Here is a 19,992-nt window from a genome sequence, read left to right on the forward strand (position 1 = left end):
ATGAGTTTGGTGAGCCATTCTCATCAGTTCTTGAGCAGGTATTGAGCAGTGGAGGCAGGCAAGCAGTGGAAGTGATTTGGAGATCAGATCTGAGCTGTATTGTGTGTAACAGAGGTGGAGATACTTGTGAGAAGTATTATGTTGTGTAATGTTACATGACTCAATCATTAATATACAGATAGTTGGGGTTTTTAGCGAGATGCTTTCCCCGGGATACATATTGTGTTAATGTGTGAATGCTCTTGATGTTTTATTGTTATTGATGTTGCTATATTGATGATCAACGTAGAGGAGCTTATGTATTGTGTATGTTTTCCACAATAGTACATGATCAGGATAATCTCCATTGAATATGTGTTAAATTATTCAAAATTTCTACATGGTATCCGAGCAAGCTAGATAATTGTAGAAAACGTTTCTACATGGTATCGGAGCTGCTTGATTTGTAGAAGAGATTTTTACAGGATATCAAGCAAGGATTGATCATCAGATCTACTATTCAGGAAGTGTTTACATTCTATTTCTTCAGGCAGAGTCTGTAATCGGGCCAGGTAGCCTCTGGATTCATCCTTCCTTTGGAAGGTGAGATATCTGGTGAATGCCCATACAGTCAATCTCTGTACGAGAAATATTTTGTTCTCACGAATTCTAGATCGGAAGCAGTTGAGTTGGTTGCTGGTGGAATTCGAATTTACAGCAGTGTTGTTGAAATGTCTTTCAACGGATTGCAAATGTTATTCCAAAGCAAGAGCGACCGGGCACTCAAGGATAAACTCAGTAACAATAAGTTTGAGAATGGATCTTCATCAAAGGTATATGATGAAGAGAATTGTTCTTTGGCTGCCAAAGCAAAGAAGGGGAAGAACAAGAAAGCTTCTCATTCCGGTGCGAAAGGCAAGAAGCAGGACATGTCCAAGGTGAAGTGTTTTCACTGTCACCAGCACAGACACTATGCCACAAATTGTCTGCAGAAGAAGAAGAATAAGCAAGCTGCTGGATCTGCAGGGGGAGAGGCCTTAGCTTCACAGTTTGAGCTTGATTTTTCATTGATCGCATGCTTGGTTTCAAGTGTGATGGGATCGGTGTGGTTCTTGGACAGTGGTGCGTCTTTTCACATGACGGGAGATAAAGATTTGTTCTCTGATCTGGAGGACAAAGATCTTGGAGTGCACATTGAGATGGGCGATGATGGTAGATACAGTGCGACCGGTATCGGTACCATTTCCTTTGAGAGGGAGTCTGGTAAACCCTTTGTATTGAAGGAAGTCATGCATGTTCCAGGATTGAAGAAGAATCTCATCTCAGTGGCGATGTTAGAAGACAAGGGGTATGATGTTGTTTTCAGCGAGGGAAAGGCCTTCCTGCGCAGCAAGACAACTGGTGAGACCTGGAAGATAGGGGTTCGAGTGAGGAACCTTTATCAGTTGCATGTAGATGGATGCGCAGCAATGGCAGGCAAGGCAGAAGGATTGGTGAGCCGGGATGATGGCGAGTTGTGGCACAGGAGATTGGGTCACCTTCACCATGGAGCCTTGAAGATACTGCAGCAGATCACTACAGGGCTTCCTAAAGGCACACTTGCGCAGTCAGATCAGTGCAAGGGGTGTACTTTGGCGAAGTTTGTGAAAGCCACCTTTCACGAGAAGGATAGTTGCGCCACGACGATCCTTGAGAGAATTCACACAGACGTGTGTGGACCTTTCTCAGTTGCTTCGACAGAAAAACACAGGTATTATGTGATTTTTGTTGATGATTTCTCTCGTAAGTGCTGGATCTTCTTCATGCAGAAGAATAGCAAGACATATTCAAAGTTCTGTGAATTCAAAGCACTGGTCGAGAAGGAGTCGGTGAAGAAGGTGAAGGCTTTTAGGAGCGATAATGGTGGTGAATACATCTCGGACGAGTTCAAGGATTTCTGCAAGACAGAAGGGATTCGTAGAGAGCTCATAGCTCCCCATAACCCATAGCAGAATGGGGTAGCTGAGCGGAAGAACAGAACGATTGTGGGTGCTGCACGGGCAATGTTGCATGATCAGGGCGTACCCCTTCACTTGTGGGCAGAAGCATGCAATACAACAGTTTATGTGCAGAACCGTTGTCCTCATAGGATACTTGGCATGAGTACACCTGAGGAGAGTTATTTTGGTAAGAAGCCTGATCTTTCTCATTTGAGGATTTTTGGTGCTAACGTTTACATGCATGTGACGAAGGATGCCAGGAAGAAGTTGGAGCTGACCACAGAGGTTGGGATATTTGTGGGGTACACTGATACGCCCCACAACTATCGTGTGTATTTGCCAGACAGTGGTAAAACTGTTGTGCGACGGGATATAAAATTTCAGGAGGAGAAAGCCATGAAGTGTTCGCTTGAGAGGGAGCTACACTTGCATGCAGATGAGGAGCTATTAGTTCCTAAGGATGAGCTTCAGGAAGTGGATCAGCCACAAGACGAGGTTCATGGAGTGGAAGAGACCACTCATGCAGCGCCAACCATCAGAGGGCGAAAGCGCTTGACAGAAGCTGAGCGATTGGCTCAAGATGCAGAGAAAGTTGTAGGACCACCTACAGCCCAACGCAGGTAGAGACAGTCACCTGATCGGTACACTGGATACATGGCTCTTATGAGCAAGTGTGTTGTGACTGAGCCATCCTCTTTCGAGGAAGCTGTGGAGGATCCCGCATGGGTAGATGCCATGGTGGAAGAGTATGATTCTATTGTCAGAAACAGTGCATGGGAGATTGTTCCTAGACCGGAAGGGAAATCAGTGGTGGGTTCGAGATGGATCTATAAAGTTAAGCAGGCAGCTGACGGGAGTGTGGAGAAGTACAAGGCAAGATTTGTTGCCCGAGGCTTTTGACAAATTGAGGGGATCGATTATGAGGAGACCTTTGCACCTGTCGCAAAGTATTCTTCCATACGGACGATTCTTGCTCTCTCAGCGCAGATGGGATGGCACATTCATCAGATGGATGTGAAGACTGTGTTCCTCAACGAAGTCATTGAGGAGGAGGTGTACATTGAGAAACCCGAAGGCTTTGAAGTCTTCAGCAGCGAGTCGCATGTGTGCAGGCTCAAGAGAGCGCTGTATGGGTTGAAGCAAGCACCACATGCTTGGTACACACGGATAGACAACTATTTCACAGGACTTGGATTCTCCAAGAGCGAGGCGGATCCGAACCTATACCAGATTGTGGTGGAGGGTAAGTTGCTTATCATTGTACTGTATGTTGATGATTTGATTCTAACGGGTGATGAGCTGTTGATACTGTCATGCAAGAAGGATCTTGCTACAGAGTTTGAGATGAAGGATTTGGGCCTCCTTCACTATTTCTTGGGATTGGAAATATGGCAGCGCAGTGGTGGACTGTTTGTTTCTTAGGGCAAGTATGCTCGGGAGATACTGGAGAAGTTCAACATGCATGGCTGCAAGCCTGTTGATACTCCTCTTCCTGGAGGTTGGAGGAAGGAGGATGCCACTTCGGGAGAAGATGTGGATGCCACTGTTTATCGACAGTTGGTGGGGTTGCTGATGTATTTGGTCAATACACGACCTGATATATGCTATGCAGTTAACCAGCTTTCACAAGCTATGGTTAAGCCTACCAAGCTCTTCTGGAAGGCGGGCAAGCATGTATTGCGCTACTTGAGAGGCACATTGGGATATGGTTTGTGGTACAGACAGGAGGATGAGGTGAAGCTATGTGGCTTCACGGATGCAGATTGGGCAGGGAGCCCAACAGACAGAAAGAGCACATCAGGAGGGGTCTTCGGTATTGGATCGACAGCAGTTTCTTGGTACAGCAGGAAACAAAGATCCGTGGCACTCAGTTCAGCGGAGGCCGAGTATATGGCAGCAAGTTTGGCTGCATGTGAGGCTATATGGATGAGGAAGATCCTAGTTGGTTTGTTTGGTTCTCATTTGGATCCTACTATGATTTACTATGATAACCAGAGTTGCATTAAACTCTCGGCTAATCCTGTATTTCACGATAGATCTAAACATATTGACATCAGGTACCATCATATCAGAGATTGTGTGCAGTGGAGGATCATGTTACTTTCGTACATTCCAACGGAGGATCAGGATGCTGATATTCTGACGAAGGCTCTCACCAGGAGCAAATTCGAGTACCACCGAGGTAGGATAGGGGTTGCTGATAATCCATATCTTTTCGAGAGGGAGTGTTGAGATTGCAACAAGATGATGGAGCTTAGTGAAAAGAGTCGCCTTCACTAAGTGGGCCCGTAGGTTATTTTTGGCGCAAGTCTATTTTTAGACATATGGATCATGTCTATGGATTGCAGGTTGTTGTTTATGGATGATTGATCAAGTTGGGAAAAAATAGATGGACTTCTATTTTTGATGAAAGTGTGAGTGATCACAGTGTGAGTGATCAAAGTCTATTTTTAGATTGGCTGTCAAAAATAGAAAAGTCAAATATTATTATCTCACAATAATATTTGGACTATAAACTTAATCTTATTCTCTTGGAGCACTTCAGTTTGAGCTACAGAGGTGGCACATGCAACTGTCAGAAGGAAATACGCTTTTCTTATGAGTCAGTTGAGTTGTTGCATGCATGACTTCAGTTAGAACTCAATCAGTTGAGTTTGATGGAGTTGATTGTGGAGTTGATGGAGTTGTGTTTAGTTTAGCTTTGTTAAACTGGTTGTATTTAGTCTAACTGGAAAATAGACTAGAGATGAGTTAGGTGAATTAGTTATTAATTAATTCACAAGTTATTCACTCATAATACAACTAATGAATACATCAGTTAACTCAGTTGCATGTCAGTGCATGTTCAGTTCAACAGGGACAGGTGGTAGAGAATCAGATTGCTATCAGTTGTGACTATAGTTGTGCACCAGATCTTGCACAATCAAGGGATTGAGTATGCCAATGAGTTTGCTCGCGTATTTGCCCACATTATAGCTTGTGCTCACATCCAACAAAGTGTGAGTGACTATTTTGCAGGTGAAAGATGAGTTTGGTGAGCCATTCTCATCAGTTCTTGAGCAGGTATTGAGCAGTGGAGGCAGGCAAGCAGTGGAAGAGATTTGGAGATCAGATCTAAGCTGTATTGTGTGTAACAGAGGTGGATATACTTGTGAGAAGTATTATTCTGTGTAATGTTACATGACTCAATCATTAATATACAGATAGTTGGGGTTTTTAGTGAGATGCTTTCCCCGGGATACATACTGTGTTAATGTGTGAATGCTCTTGATATTTTATTGTTATTGATGCTGCTATATTGATGATCAACGTAGAGGAGCTTATGTATTGTGTATGTTTTCCGCAATAGTACATGATCAGGATAATCTCCATTGAATATGTGTTAAATTATTCAAAATTTCTACATCTCCCTCTATGTTTTTCTTGTTCCCTCCCTCTCCTACCCCCTCCAATTCCATCTCTCTCTCCTCATCTCTATCTTCCTTCCTCTCTATCCCTTATCTTCCACCTCCCTCTATCTCTCCCCCCCAAAATCACTCTCCCTCTCTCTCTCTCTTCCATCAAACTCTATCTGATGGGGATGGAATTACAGGGTGAACCAAAATCCCATTTCCCCAATAAAATCATTCTTCAAGCCTGTGGGTTATGGGCCCACGAAGCCTATCTGAAACTTCTCATAGTCTCAATTGCCTTATGGGCCAATGAGTCATTCATCGTTTCAAGAATTGTGCTTTGTTCTTGGAACATTGAAGGTCCTCGCCAGAACAAACTAGGTGACATTCTCATCATTCTTCATCCACACATGAGCTTTCTCTTCAAGGTTCTTTGCTGCTGTTACATTCAGGGATTTCTTTCTCTTCACATTTATTGTTTGTGTCATCAAGCTTAGAAGCCAATTTCCACTTCTCATCCTCCATCTTCCCTTGCCCTTCATTAAACCAAGTCTTGAGCTACTCGTGGGCGGCATTCAACCCATTATTTGACGAATTCAAATCAAGGATGATAAGGAGGTTGGGCTCTGGATTTTTGCGCGGAGAATAGGCGGCCAGCCTCCTCTACTTCCTCAATGACGAGTTCAACATCCTTGCCATCTATGACTGATTCCAAGACGCGCTTGGTTCTACCATAGCCCTGCTTCTTCACTTCAGTGACGTGGTGATTGTGATGCTTGACCAGAGCTCTACCAGGGCCTCCCTTTCCATTCTTCGACATGTTGCCCCTTCCGCTCGATCAAAACCTCTCAGAGCTTCTTTAATCTCCCTGTGAGCCTCTTCTTCAATCCTCTCTAATGAAGGCCTTCTTGCTCATCAAATCAACTCCAAGTTCCTCTTCCAGCTTACGCGAAATGCTCGTAGTCGTAGTAGTTGTTAAGTCCGCAGTCTGTAGAATTCCCTTCCGACGCTCTGCGATTTCTTGCTCGGAAAACCATCTTGGTTTTAGTGTTTTATCAGGCTATCCAAAACTACTGGAAATGAATTCCTCTCTTTCAGTGCCTCTGCGGGTGAATCACACGGCTCCTCTGCCCATCGATCATGGCTCCAGAAAATAAAACAAAACGCTGGCAAACAATACACAGAAACATGTTCACATAAAATGCATTTCCATTATAAATTCACAAAGAGGCATTTTTATTATTTACAAACTCAGATTACAATTTAAGGCATCTCAGCCGTAATCAAGAATTCCCCAGCAACTACATTTTTCCCTCTCTCACATGCACACAGTTTTTCTCCTCTCTTTCCTAATTCACTCATGAATTCTTAAGTTCTTGTTATACATACATTCAGTTTTAACTTATTTTTTAACTAAAATTAGTTCATTAACCGAATCTTGTTCAAGGTTGGCCTGGTTGTCCATATGGTTATCCAAGTGTCTTATTTCTCTAATTTTTTTCCTCTGAGGTGTCCCGATGCTCCTGCATCACTATCACTATCTCGCCTCCTCCCTATACTTCTCTATCTCTATGTCTCCATCTCTTTCCCTTCCCCTTCTCTCCCTATATCTATCCTATCTTCTTCTTTCTCTTCCCTCCTCTCCTCTCTCTCTCACTCTCTCCCCATCTCTCCCTTCTCACTCCTCTCTCTCTCCACCTCTATCTCTCTATGTCTTTGTTCTTTCCTCCCTCTCTCCCCCACTCCAACTCCATCTCTCTCTCTCCCCTCTCTCTTCCTTCCTCTCGCTCCCTCTCTCCCACCTCATTCTCTCTCCCCCCATCACCCTCTCTTTCTCTCTCTTTATCCTCCAAACTTTTTACCGTCTTGCTCCCTCCCTCCACCCCCTCCCCAACTCTCTCTTAAATTTGATCAGATTGTATTATGTTTAAGAAATTATTTAAATTAGAAAAACTTAATTGGTTGTAAAATATTAGACCTATATTTTGGATCAATCATGTCAAAGAAAATAAAATAATGAAAAACTTTAAAAAATCATGCACTATAATTAGTCAATTATATATAAAGAACCAGCATAGATCCATCTTAGCTTAATTTTATTAAAACCTTATTTTAATTTCTGTGAGAATATTTCTAGTATTCGTGAGGATAGAGGGTTTAGATATATCTCAAATTGTAACATTTTCCCTTTTAAATTCAATTAAAAAAATGTTGTGAAATTAAATTAAAATAAAATAATCTTACTATGAAACAAGTTATGGTTTTTTGGCATGTGGTATTGACAAGCCATGGTATTGGCCCATGGTATTATAACAAAGCAGATTTACAAGTTAATATCCATGGTAAAGTGAGGGTGAATATCCATGGTTAACAATCTTGTCATATTGTTATAAAATATTTGATTGTGAAATAATTTATGTTTTTTTGGGCATGTGGTATTGTTATAAAATATTTTGATTGTGAAATAATTTATATTTTTTGGGCAGGTGGTATTGATAATCCATGGTATTGACCCATGGTATTGTAACAAATACTGTTTTTTACAAGTTAATAACATCTACCGTAATGTGGGGGGGAATATCCACGGTTAAGAATCTTGTCATATTGTTGTAAAATAATTTAGTTGAGAAATAAGTTATGGCTTTTGGAATTGTAGTATTTATAAGCCATGGTATTGGCCCATGGTATTGGTTGTAAAATATTAAACCTATATTTTGGATCAATCATGTTAGAGAAAATAAAATAATGAAAAACTTTAAAAAAATCATGCACTATATTTAATCTATTATAATTAGTCAATTTGCTTGCTCTCCTCCCTTGGATCCTTAGCTAAGATGGATCTATGTTGATTCTTTATATATATATATATAAAGAACTGACATAGATCCATCTTAGCTTAATTTCATTAAAACCTTAATTTAATTTCCGTAGTCGTGAGCATAAAGAGTTTAGATATATCTTAAATTGTAACATTTTCTCTTTTATATTCAATTAAAAAAATGTTGTAAAATTAAATTAAAATAAAATATTTTTACTATGAAATAAGTTATGGTTTTTTGACATGTTGTTAAAATTGGCAACTAGGGCCAAACTCGATGTGGTTCATCTTATTTATGGCAGCTGATATTTTTCGTGGATCCCTCTCATTGAGAGGTGTAGGATTGATCTAAAGATCACCCGATTCCGATAAGTATTCATGGAGTTATGAATTTATTTGCGTTATAAGACAATTTGTCAAGGTTGGCTAGCAACCAAATAAACCCCACATGTGCTCAATGTTTTAGTATAAATAGAGATGGCCTTCAAGTCATTTCAACACACTTGGGATCTCTTCCTCTCTCTACTTGTCTTTGGGTTTTAGTAGGAGGAGAGATCCTAAGGAATAATGTTTCCCTGATCCAGAGGGCAGAAAGCCAAAACTGCCGAAAAGCCAGAATAGTAAAAAAAGCTGGAAAAGTCGGAACTACCGAAAAGCCAAAACAGTTGAAAAAGCCAAAAAATCCGGAACTGCTGGAAAAGTCAGAAAAGCCGGAACTGCCAGAAAAGTCGGAAAAGTTGGAAAAGCTAGAACTGCTGGAAAAGCTGGAACTAGCGGAAAAGCCGGAAATGCCGGAAAAGCCGTAACTGCTAGAAAAGCCAGAAAAGTCGAAACTGCCAGAAAAGCTAAAACTGCTGGAAAGGATGGAACTTCTAGAAAAGTTGGAAAAGTTGGAAAAGCCAAAAAAGTTGGAAATGTCGAAAAGCCAGAAATGCCGGAAAAGCGGGAATTGCTGGAAAAGTCAGAAAAGTTGGAAATGCCGGAAATGCCAGAACTGTCGGAACTGTCTAAAAAGCAGGAATTGTTGGAAAAGCCGGAACTGCTGGGATTGCCAGAACTGTCGGGACTGCCGGAACTGTCGGGACTACCAGAACTGTCGAAATAGCTGGAGCATCTATCTCCGAAGGAGAGCAGCATGCAATGGACAACTAACTAACATTGGGACAATTGTATGGTACTTAGCAGAAAATACACCAAGCATGCAATGTTATAGCTAGCATGCAACAACAAACATGATAAGGACAACAAGCATGCTAGGGAATAAAATCAAGCAAGGGACAACAAGCAAGCAAGGTGCAGCCAACACATAGGTCAGGATGGAAACATGGTGCAGAAATGGCACATAATGCAGTATAATGATGGGTACAATCATGATTACTGAAGCTTGATGAGGTGCAGCATAATGATAATGGGTGCAGCATGGTGCAGCGCAGTGAGGTGCAGCATGATGACGAAATGTAGCACAACTATAGGTGAAGGAGTCACCTTGGAGAATTAGTTGAAGTAGCATGTCTTCAAGTGATGTCATGTATCATCTTCTTAGAGATGATCTATGCTCTTATCTAGATAAGTCAAAGTGTTGACTTTTGTTGTAAACGTACTATCTCTCTCTCTCTATGCGGAACTATTGAGGAACATATAAGAAGAATTGATCAAGGGTTTCCCAACATTGGGGTTTGTCCCTGGCTAGTGCCACATCTTGTGTCCTCTTGTCTTGGCTTGTCTTTTGTGATTTATGTTTATGTTCTATCTACAGTTTACTTTAATGCTGAAGTGATTGCTAATCTAGAAAAGATATGGAGCTAACTGTGAAAATTGAAATAAATTTCTCTAAGCATAGAACATGCCTAAAATTAACATGGTACCAGAGCTGAGGTGAAGACAATGCCCAAGAAAGAGTGAAAGAGCAATCACTGAAGACAGTTGGTAAAGGACAAAACAATCAGTGGATTCCTCATCCCTCTTTAAATTCATCAAGGGTAAAGTCGAAGCAGAGAATATTATCAGAATGGCGCAGCGAAATATGGCCTACCTAAAGATCACTTCATTGGAATACCGGATCTCAGGGTAGAGGGAAAGGCAGATAACTAGTTCGGCCATTATGCAAAGGAGTGTCTGAATGGCAGGGACACATCACTTGATGATGATAACAATCATTCTAGGGACATCTTCAATGATCAAAGGAATGACAGGTAATGCAGGTCATCAAGGAAATGACTGACTCTTCATAGAAAGCAAGGAACCCTAGGTATGAAGAATCAAATGTTGTTTCTAATAAGATAAAGAAGCGTTATCTTGTATTGGCCCTCTCCTTCAGATTCTTTGGGAATCTGGCTTATAGATTGTAGTGCTTCAAGGAACTTCATCAGATAGATGGGTGCACCCTCTAATTTCGTAGAGATGGAAACAATCGTGGGATTATACTTGGAGCCGATGCCACCTATCCCGGAAAGGGTGTAGAGAATGTTAACTCTCAATTGAATAAGGGTAACTCGATTGATTTACAGAATCTATTTTATGTACCTGATCGCAAGAAGAACCTGGTGTCCATATCGGAAATGGAAGTCAAAGGTTTCAGGGTGGCATTCATCAATGGAAAGGTACGTGTTAAAAATTATAATTTTCAAAGATACTTTCTCTCATGGGTTCAGGGATGGAAATTTGTATCAAGTTGCAGGATGGTCCATTGGGGATCGTGTCAATTGACATATTGCATCTATAACACCGAAGGTCTACCTATGGGGCCCTACATGATGTGAGTCAAATGGTGATAGGGATGTCAGAATTCAATTAGAGCATGAAGGTACATGTATGAGATGTACTGAAGGAAAATCTTATAAGGGGACCATTCCCCTCATGCAGCAGGTCCACCGGTTTGGAACAACCTGAGGAGTTTGAGATTCGTGATCAGGAATCTCATGTATACAGGTGGAAGAAAGCCCTCTATGGCTTGAAGTAAAACACCCTGGGCATACTATGAGAGGATTGGTAGCTCTCTGATGAAGTTGAGATTCACTAGGAGTAAAATCGATCCAAACCATTACCCGAAGGTTGTGGATGATAGACCGCTCATACCGACATCTTATGAGGATGACCTATTTCTGACAGGTGTAGACCCTCTCATTTGCAGAAGTAAGAGGGATTTGGATTCTGTATGTGGAATGATAAACTGCAATCCTATGACTACCTCAAGGATCTTAACTTTCAGAAGTTATATGGTAGTGATGTCGGACCAGATTAGGGAAATGCCTTTGAGTTTCATAAACTCATTCGCGTTGATGTTCTTAGTGAACTTCCGTCCAGACATATGTTTTGCAGTTAGCATGGTGATCTCATATTTGGTTGAGCCTCACTCGATTGGTGCCAAGAATCTTCTGAGATATCTTCGGGGCACAATCTCTCATGGATTGAGATACAATGCCAGAAATATGAAACTACATGATTATTTGAATGCTAATTGGGCAGGCAGTGTGGAGGATCATTAGAGCATTTCTCAGTGTTGGTTCTCTTTGGATTATGCTTCGATATCATGGGTGAGAACGAAGTAGAAGTCAATTGCTATAAGCATCGTTGAGACCAAATACATAGCTACAAGTATGATCTCGTGTGAAGATGCATGGTTGCAGAAGCTCTTAAGTGAGTTGTTTGTACACATGATGAATACCATTGTGATTATCTGTGACAACTAGAGGGGGGATTCGATTATTGAGGAATCCCGTTTTTTATTATTGCTCCAACAGATAGACATCAGATATTGCCTTATATGAAATATGGTATGTCAATGAGCGAGGAGGCTCCATCGCATTGAGACTGATGTACAGGTTGCAGACATTTTGTCAAAGTCCTGGGGAAAGGTCAAATCTATGAGAGAGACCTTCTTATAAGGGTCCTGCATGTTGCATGCATTGAGATCTGGGATCTCTGGGGGGTTTGGGGTACTTACTGGATCAACATACGACCACAGGGTGACTCACCCTCCCCTGGTGGTGCACTATGAATAGGATTATTAGTTCTTCTGTGGGCTGGGATGATTAGTTCTCCCGTGGAAACTATGGAACATGATGATTAGTTCTCCTATGGGCCGGGATGATTAGTTCTCTTGTGGCAATTGTGGAATAGGATGATTAGTTCTCTTGTGGTTTGGGATGATTAGTTCTCCCGTGGAAAATGTGGAACAGGATGATTAGATCTCCTGTGGGCTAGGATGATTTGTTCTCCGTGGCGACTATGGAACGGGATGACTAGTTCTCCTGTGGGCCAAGATGATTTGTTCTCCGTGGTGATTGTGGAATAGGATGATTAGTTCTCCTGTGGGCCAGGATGATTAGTTCTCTGTGGCATCCACTGACAGGATCATTCGTTCTCCTATGGACAGGATGATTAGTTATCCTGTCGAGGCATCCTACCCATGTAATCTGGGACTCATGGGAAGTACCTCTCATATGATCAATGAGCAGGGAAATGAGGATAGGGACCATAGTAGTACTATCGATGGACGCATCGCTGTATCTATCGTACTCCCTATGCTAGGATGACCTCCATTGATTTGGGATCAATATGAGTGGTTAGAGACACTCTATTGTGACATTGATTTGGGATTAGTATGAGTGGCTTGAGACACTCTCTTGTGACATTGATTTGGGATCAATGAAACTGATCTGGGATCAGTATGAGTGGTTTGAGACACTCTCTTGTGACATTGATCTGGGATCAATGAAACTGATCTGAGATAAGTATGAGTGGTTTGTGACACTCTCTTGTGATATTGATCTAGGATTAATAAAACTGACTTTGGGTCAGTAAGAGTGATGAGACACACTCTCTTCAGATGAAACTGAATTCAAGTCAGTAGAGAATGGTATGAGACATTCTCGATCAATTCTTCTTCTTCATGGTTCAGTAGAGCAAAGCAAAGTAGAGCTCAGCAAAGTAGAGGTTAGTAGATCAAAGCAGATTAGAGCAGAGTAGAGCTCAGCAGATCAGAGCAGAGCAGAGTAGTGTAGGGCACTGATGGCAGAGATAGTACAGTCGGACATATGGATCAACAGATGGAGTTCTCCCTAGTTGAGAGGGAGTGTTAAAATTGGAAACTAGGGCCAAACTCCATGTGGGTCATCTTATTTATGGAAGCTGATATTTTTATTGTATCCCTCTCATCGAGAGGGTAGGATTGATCTAAAGAGCATATGATTCCAATAATTATTCATGGAGTTATGAATTTATTTGTGTTGTAAGATAATTCGTCAAGGTCGGCCAACAACCAAATAAACCCCACATGTGCTCAACGTTTTAGTATAAATAGAGGTGGCCTTCAAGTCATTTCAACACACTTGGGATCTCTTCCTCTCTCTACTTGTCTTTAGGTTTTAGTACGAGGAGAGATCCTAAGGAATACTGTTGCCTTGATCCAGAGGGAAAAAATCCGAAATAGTCAGAAAAGCTAGAAAAGCCAGAATTGCCGGAAAAGTCGGAAAAGTCAGAAAAACTGGAACTGCCAGAGAAGCCGGAAATGCTGGAAAAGCCAAAACTTCCAGAAAATCTGGAAAAGCCGGAAGTGCCGGAAAATATGTAATTGCCAGAAAAGCTGGAACTGCCGCAGATCTGCAGGAAAAGCCGGAAAATCCGGAAAAGCGAGAAAAGCCAGAACTACCAGAAAAGCCAGAAATGCCAAAAAAGAAAGAACTTCCAAAAAAGCCATAAAAGACAGAAAAGTCGAAAATGCCGGAACTACCGAAAAAGCTGAAACTGCCAGAAAAGTCAGAACTGTCGGGACTGCCGAAACTGCCAGGAACAACTGGAACTGCCAGAATTGCTGGGAACAACCAGAACTACCAGAACTGCTGGGAACTGCTGAAATAGTCAGAGCATTTGTCTCTGAAGGAGAGCATCATGCAAGGGACAACTAACTAACATTGGGACAGTTGTATGGTACTTAGCAGCAAATACACCAACCATGCAATGTTACAACTAGGATGCAAGGGACAACTAGCATGCAACAACAAGCATGCTAAGGACAACAAGCATGTTAGGGACAACAAGCAAGCAAGGGACAACAAGCAGGCAAGGTTTAGCCAACACATAGGTCAGGATGACAACATGGTGCAATAATGGCACATAATGCAGTACAGTGATGGGTACAGTCATGATTAATGAAGCGTGACGAGATGCAACATAGTGATGATGGGTGCAACATGGTACAACGTGGTGAGGTGCAGCGTGATGACGAAATGCGGCACAATGATAGGTGAAGGAGTCACCTTGGAGAATTAGTTGAAGCAACATGTCTTCAACTGATCTCATGTATCATCTTCTTAGAGATGATATATGCTCTTATCTAGATAAGTGAAAGTGTTGACTTCTATTGTAAACGTACTATCTCTCTCTCTCTCTACTGAACTATTGAAGAACATATAAGAAGAATTGATCAAGGGTTTCCCCACATTAGGGTTTGTCCCTGGCTAGTGCCACATCTTGTGTCCTCTTTTTTTGGCTTGTCTTCTATGATTTATGTTTATGTTCTATCTGTAGTTTACTTTAATGCTGATGTGATTGTTAATTTGGAGAAGAGATGGAGCTAACTGTGAAAATTGAAATAAATTGCTCCAAGCATAGAACATACCTAAAATTAACACATGTGGCATTGATAAGCCATGGTATTGGCCCTGGTATTGTAACGAAGTGGATTTACAAGTTAATATCCATGGTAAGGTGAGGGTAAATATCCATGGTTAACAATCTTGTCATATTGTTATAAAATATTTTATTGTCAAATAATTTATGTTTTTTGGGCATGTGGATAATCCATGGTATTGACCCATAGTATTGTAACAAATGCTATTTTTTACAAGTTAATAATATCTATCCTAAAATATCCATGTTTAATTGAGGGTGAATGTCCATGGTTAACAATCTTGTCATATTGTTATAAAATATTTGATTGTGAAATAATTTATGTTTTTTAGGCATGTGGTATTGATAATCCATGGTATTGACCAATGGTATTATAACAAAGGCTATTTTTTACAAGTTAGTAATATCTACCGTAATGTGGGGGTGAATATCCATGGTTAAGAATCTTGTCATATTGTTGTAAAATATTTTGGCTGTGAAATAAGCTATGTTTTTGGACTTGTAGTATTCATAAGCCATAGTATTGGACCATGGTATTGTAACAAAGCCTATTCACAAGTTAATAACAAAATCAAAATATAAAAATTAAATTTTATTATTTTTATTAATTTAACTTTTTATTATTAATTGAGGTCATATTTAAATGTTTACACTCATCCCAATATTATTTTTAACTTCTTCTTCTTCTTTTTAATTTAGCGTCTTACGAAAAAATAAAAAATTATTATTAAAAATAAATCATTTAACCCAATTGAAATTTATATATTTTATTTTATATTATAAATATTTATTTTATTTTTTCTATTATAAATATTTCTTTTCTTTTTCATTTCCAGTTTAGCACTGGGTTCAAATAAAATATTCACATATTACAACATCACATTGTAGCACTGTATTTTTCTCTACCTTGTCTATATCTGCGTGGAAATTCCAGAAGAAGAAAGACCATCAACGTGATCTATGGATTTCATGGGATTCGAACCCTAGATGGAGTTTGCATGGGAAACACATTAGGAGAGCATCAACGATTAGATGGAGCAAGGTCAAGGTCACTGGGCATCAACCATTAGATGGAGCAAGGGCAAGGTCATTGGGCATGGATATTTTTGTAATTTATACATGGGTATGAATTTTGACTATGTTCTTTCTTTTTACTAAAGAGGTTTTCTTGTTTTTATGGGTAAATAATTTCGAGGGTTTATATGATCAAAGCATAAATTTTATCTAGAGTTTAGGGTTTAATGATTATGATAAGGGAAATGTCATTGGGCATGGATATTTTGGTAATTTGTACATGGGTATGAATTTGGACTCCGTTCTTCCTTTTTACTAAAGAGGATTTTTTTTCTTATGGGTAAGTAATTTCGAGGGTTTATATTATCAAAGCATAAATTTTATTTAGTGTTTAGGGTTTAATGATTATTATATTTTGGTAATTTGTACATGGGTATGAATTTCGACTCTATTCTTCCTTTTTACTAAAGAGCATTTTTGTTCTTATGGGTAAATAATTTTGAGGGTTTATATGATCAAATCATAAATTTTATCTATTTCGACTCTGTTCTTCCTTTTTACTAAAGAGGATTTTTGTTCTTATGGGTAAATAATTTTGAGGTTTATATTATCAAAGCATAAATTTTATTTAGAGTTGAGGGTTTAATGATTATGATATTTTGGTAATTTGTACGTGGGTATGAATTTGGACTCTCTTCTTCCTTTTTACTAAAGAGGATTTTTTTTCTTATGGGTAAATAATTTTGATGGCTTATATGATCAAATCATAAATTTTATCTAGAGTTGAGAGTTTAATGATTATGATAATCTAGATCTTGATTGCGGCCAACAATTCAACAAAAGATAATGCACAAGTAAGCATTTTGCATGTCCTTATTGTACAAAGGGTTTAATGATTATGATAGACAATGCACAAGTAAGCATTTTGCATGTCCTTATTGTACAAAGGGTTTAATGATTATGATAATATAGATCTTGATTGCAACCAAAAATTCATCAAAATACAATAGACAGGTAAGAATTTTGCATGTCCTTATTGTACAGATCAGTTCGTTCCTCCCTAACTTTTCTAGGGTCAGAATGCATGAAATTTTATTTTTTCTTTCCACCTTTTTTTTAGTGGTTTATTTTTTGCCTAATGGAATCTACCATGCCCAAATTAAAAGGTCTCAAGTGATATAAGAAAATTTTCTGGAAGGATGTAAATGCTAGACCTTGCTCAAACTTTGTTACATGAAATTAGAATTTCTTGTAATCATGAACATAAAATCTTTTCTATTTCATCCTTAGAGTCTGATCTCAATGCCTACAGTTTTAAACCATGTTACTATATTTTAAGTAGAATATACTTAGATCCATTAAACCTTACAACTCTCCAAAGCTTAAGTTAATTTCAGATAAAAAGAAGGAACCATGATGACTTTTGCAATTTAGACTCATTTATTATAGACAATGATTAAAAACGGAAGAACTCAATGGTATGATAACTTTTACCCACCCATCAATTTCAAATACCTTTGGTATTATTCTAAACCTAAACAGAGAGAGTAGAAGAAGAAGTGGAGCTTGGATGAGGTGGACCCTGACCTGCTTAATACTTTTCAAAATTTGGGCATGCCCTTAAATAGAAGAAGAGATAGACCAACGTTGTTGTAGATGTTGTTTTCGACGGTGTTTTCATTGCTACCATGCATAGGTAGACTCTATAGGTAGTTGAGGTTATCTTTTGTTCGTTACAAGAGGTAGTTAAAGAGTATCTTTATCTAGTTAGGAAGTAGCTTGGTAGGGTTATTGCTCTTGTTGATAACTATTATGATGCATTGTATTTTTATTTTTTTAGTGATAAATCCTTCTATTAAATCTCCAAGCACACTTTGTCACCCATGGAAATATCCACTTATTTCAGGACGAATAAGATGGAGACCAGGGATTTTGAGAGGACTCTTATTTTTGTAGATGAGAGGAGTTTTGTGAGGTGAGAGGAGTTTTGTGACATATATTGAAGGATGAACTATACCATTTTATGACACCAATCATGTCCATGCCACAATAGTGGATCTCTATTATACCGAGGGATCAATGATAAAGTATTCCACTTTAAAGAATTGGTATGTTGGGGACAAGGAATGTAGATGTGGGATTTATAATTTTATTACGAAAAGAGGTTTTTGCGATGGAGACAAATCAAGGATTTCATGGACCTGAGTAGAGACTAGTTTAACAATCACTTGGAAATATTCAAGCATTGTTTTGAAAGGAAATGATGTAATTGGAGAGTTCTATTATGTTGCCTTGAAAAATAACTATCAATAGGGGGGACAAAGATGATCCATATAGGGAAGAATTGCAGGAGTAGGATTGTTTCTAAAATTATATCTATAGGCAAGTCAAGGGACTACTACAGAGGATTAGTGTAGGTGCAACCAAATTATCATAATGCAAGGAATTTTTCAGAGTGTGATTTGATGCTCATCGGTATCGACGAAGCTGCAAATACTTATCGTTACATTCAGGTACAATTGATTTGCATTCTATTGTCTCTAATTTCATTTATTGATAGTCCTTCTTGTGTCCTGGCCTCTTTTAATTTCATTGTGGTAGGATTGGACTGGGTTAAAAAATCAAGCATATCGTTGACTCAAATAGACACTCACATGCCACTACATGTCATTGTGCATACTCTCTGTTTTTGATACAATTAGAAGTGAGCAATATGATGTGTGCACACACAAAAAATCCTAGCATGCATGATGAATTCCCCTCGAATTCCATTTTCTATGGTGACATTTTATTTTCTTTGTTTATACAGGTCATCTAGCCACATAGTGGCCACTATCAAATGTTGAGGTATGTGTCATATAAATCTTTTATAGTTTACTTTATTTTATATTCAAGTATTCATTGCCTTTTATGTCTTATACTCTGCATTATATCTTCTTTCATTTTCAGGAGACGAACTCAATATTGATGGTAAGAAGCAACAATTGAAGAAAGAGGAGAACAATAACACAGGAGCGAAAAATGCAAAATGAGAGAGAGAAGAGAATCTGTCTAGTGATACCCTTAGAGCCAATATATTGCATAAGACACACTCATATAGGCTAATGGTCAAGCCTTTAGAGTTGGTGAATTCACTTGCAATGCTTTGGCAACACAATGATAATGTTTTGAAATGATGAAACAATATTTCATGTGTAAATTGTAGTCCAACCCATATTAAGTTGGAAACTCATATTGTAATACTTGATAATTTATATAATAAAATTTATATGGTTGAAATTACTTTTATTTGCACTTGATATTATTTAGTTTTGTAATGAACATATGTAACTTTGCATTATCATATTAGATAAACATGCACATTGTATGATATTTTCTTAAAATTTAGTTGGAAAATCATACTAATTAATTTATGATGATTAATAATAAACACATAAAATCAATATAAAACTATTAAATTAGTAGTTTATATTAATTAATGATGAACATGAATAAATTAAATGAAAAGAAACTACTAAATCAGTCATTTATATAATGAATATGAAAATACCAAAAAAAGATAAATGACTACTGCAAATGATAATTCCTTTATTATTAAATGATGACTAGATTTTTCATGTATACGACTATTTGTAGCTAATTTATAACATTTTATAACACGACTAAAATTTAGTCATATTTCTTTGGTCATTAATTGGTTTTAAATGATGACTAAAATTTGCATATATATGACTATTAGTAGCTAATTTACAATATCTTATAACATGACCAACGTTTTGGTCATATTTCTTTTATCATTAATTGGTTTTCTCAAGGATTCATATAGTAATATATTTTGTTATATATTTGGTCATTAATTGCTACAATTAATGACTAAACCAATGAAAAATTTATGACCAAATTTATGACTAAATATACTACTAGATGGCAAAATTGAGGAAATGAATTAATGACTAAGCTAAAAATGACTAAAAGTTTGTCGCATTATAAGATATTGTAAATTAGCTACTATTGGTCACCGACCGAAAAATGGTCGTTTATATGAAAATTTTAGTTGTTTTTTTAGTAACTAATTAGTCATTTTGTAGTAGTGGTTGGTGATGGATATAGCCTTTAAAATTATGAGCCATCCTTGTCATATCTTATATTTAATTATGGATATAACTTTTAAAAGAATCAA

Source organism: Pinus tabuliformis, chromosome 2_2, assembly GCF_031772625.1.
Source record: "Pinus tabuliformis cultivar Carrire ecotype Pingquan chromosome 2_2, CPIR1, whole genome shotgun sequence".
Lineage (NCBI taxonomy): Eukaryota > Viridiplantae > Streptophyta > Pinopsida > Pinales > Pinaceae > Pinus > Pinus tabuliformis.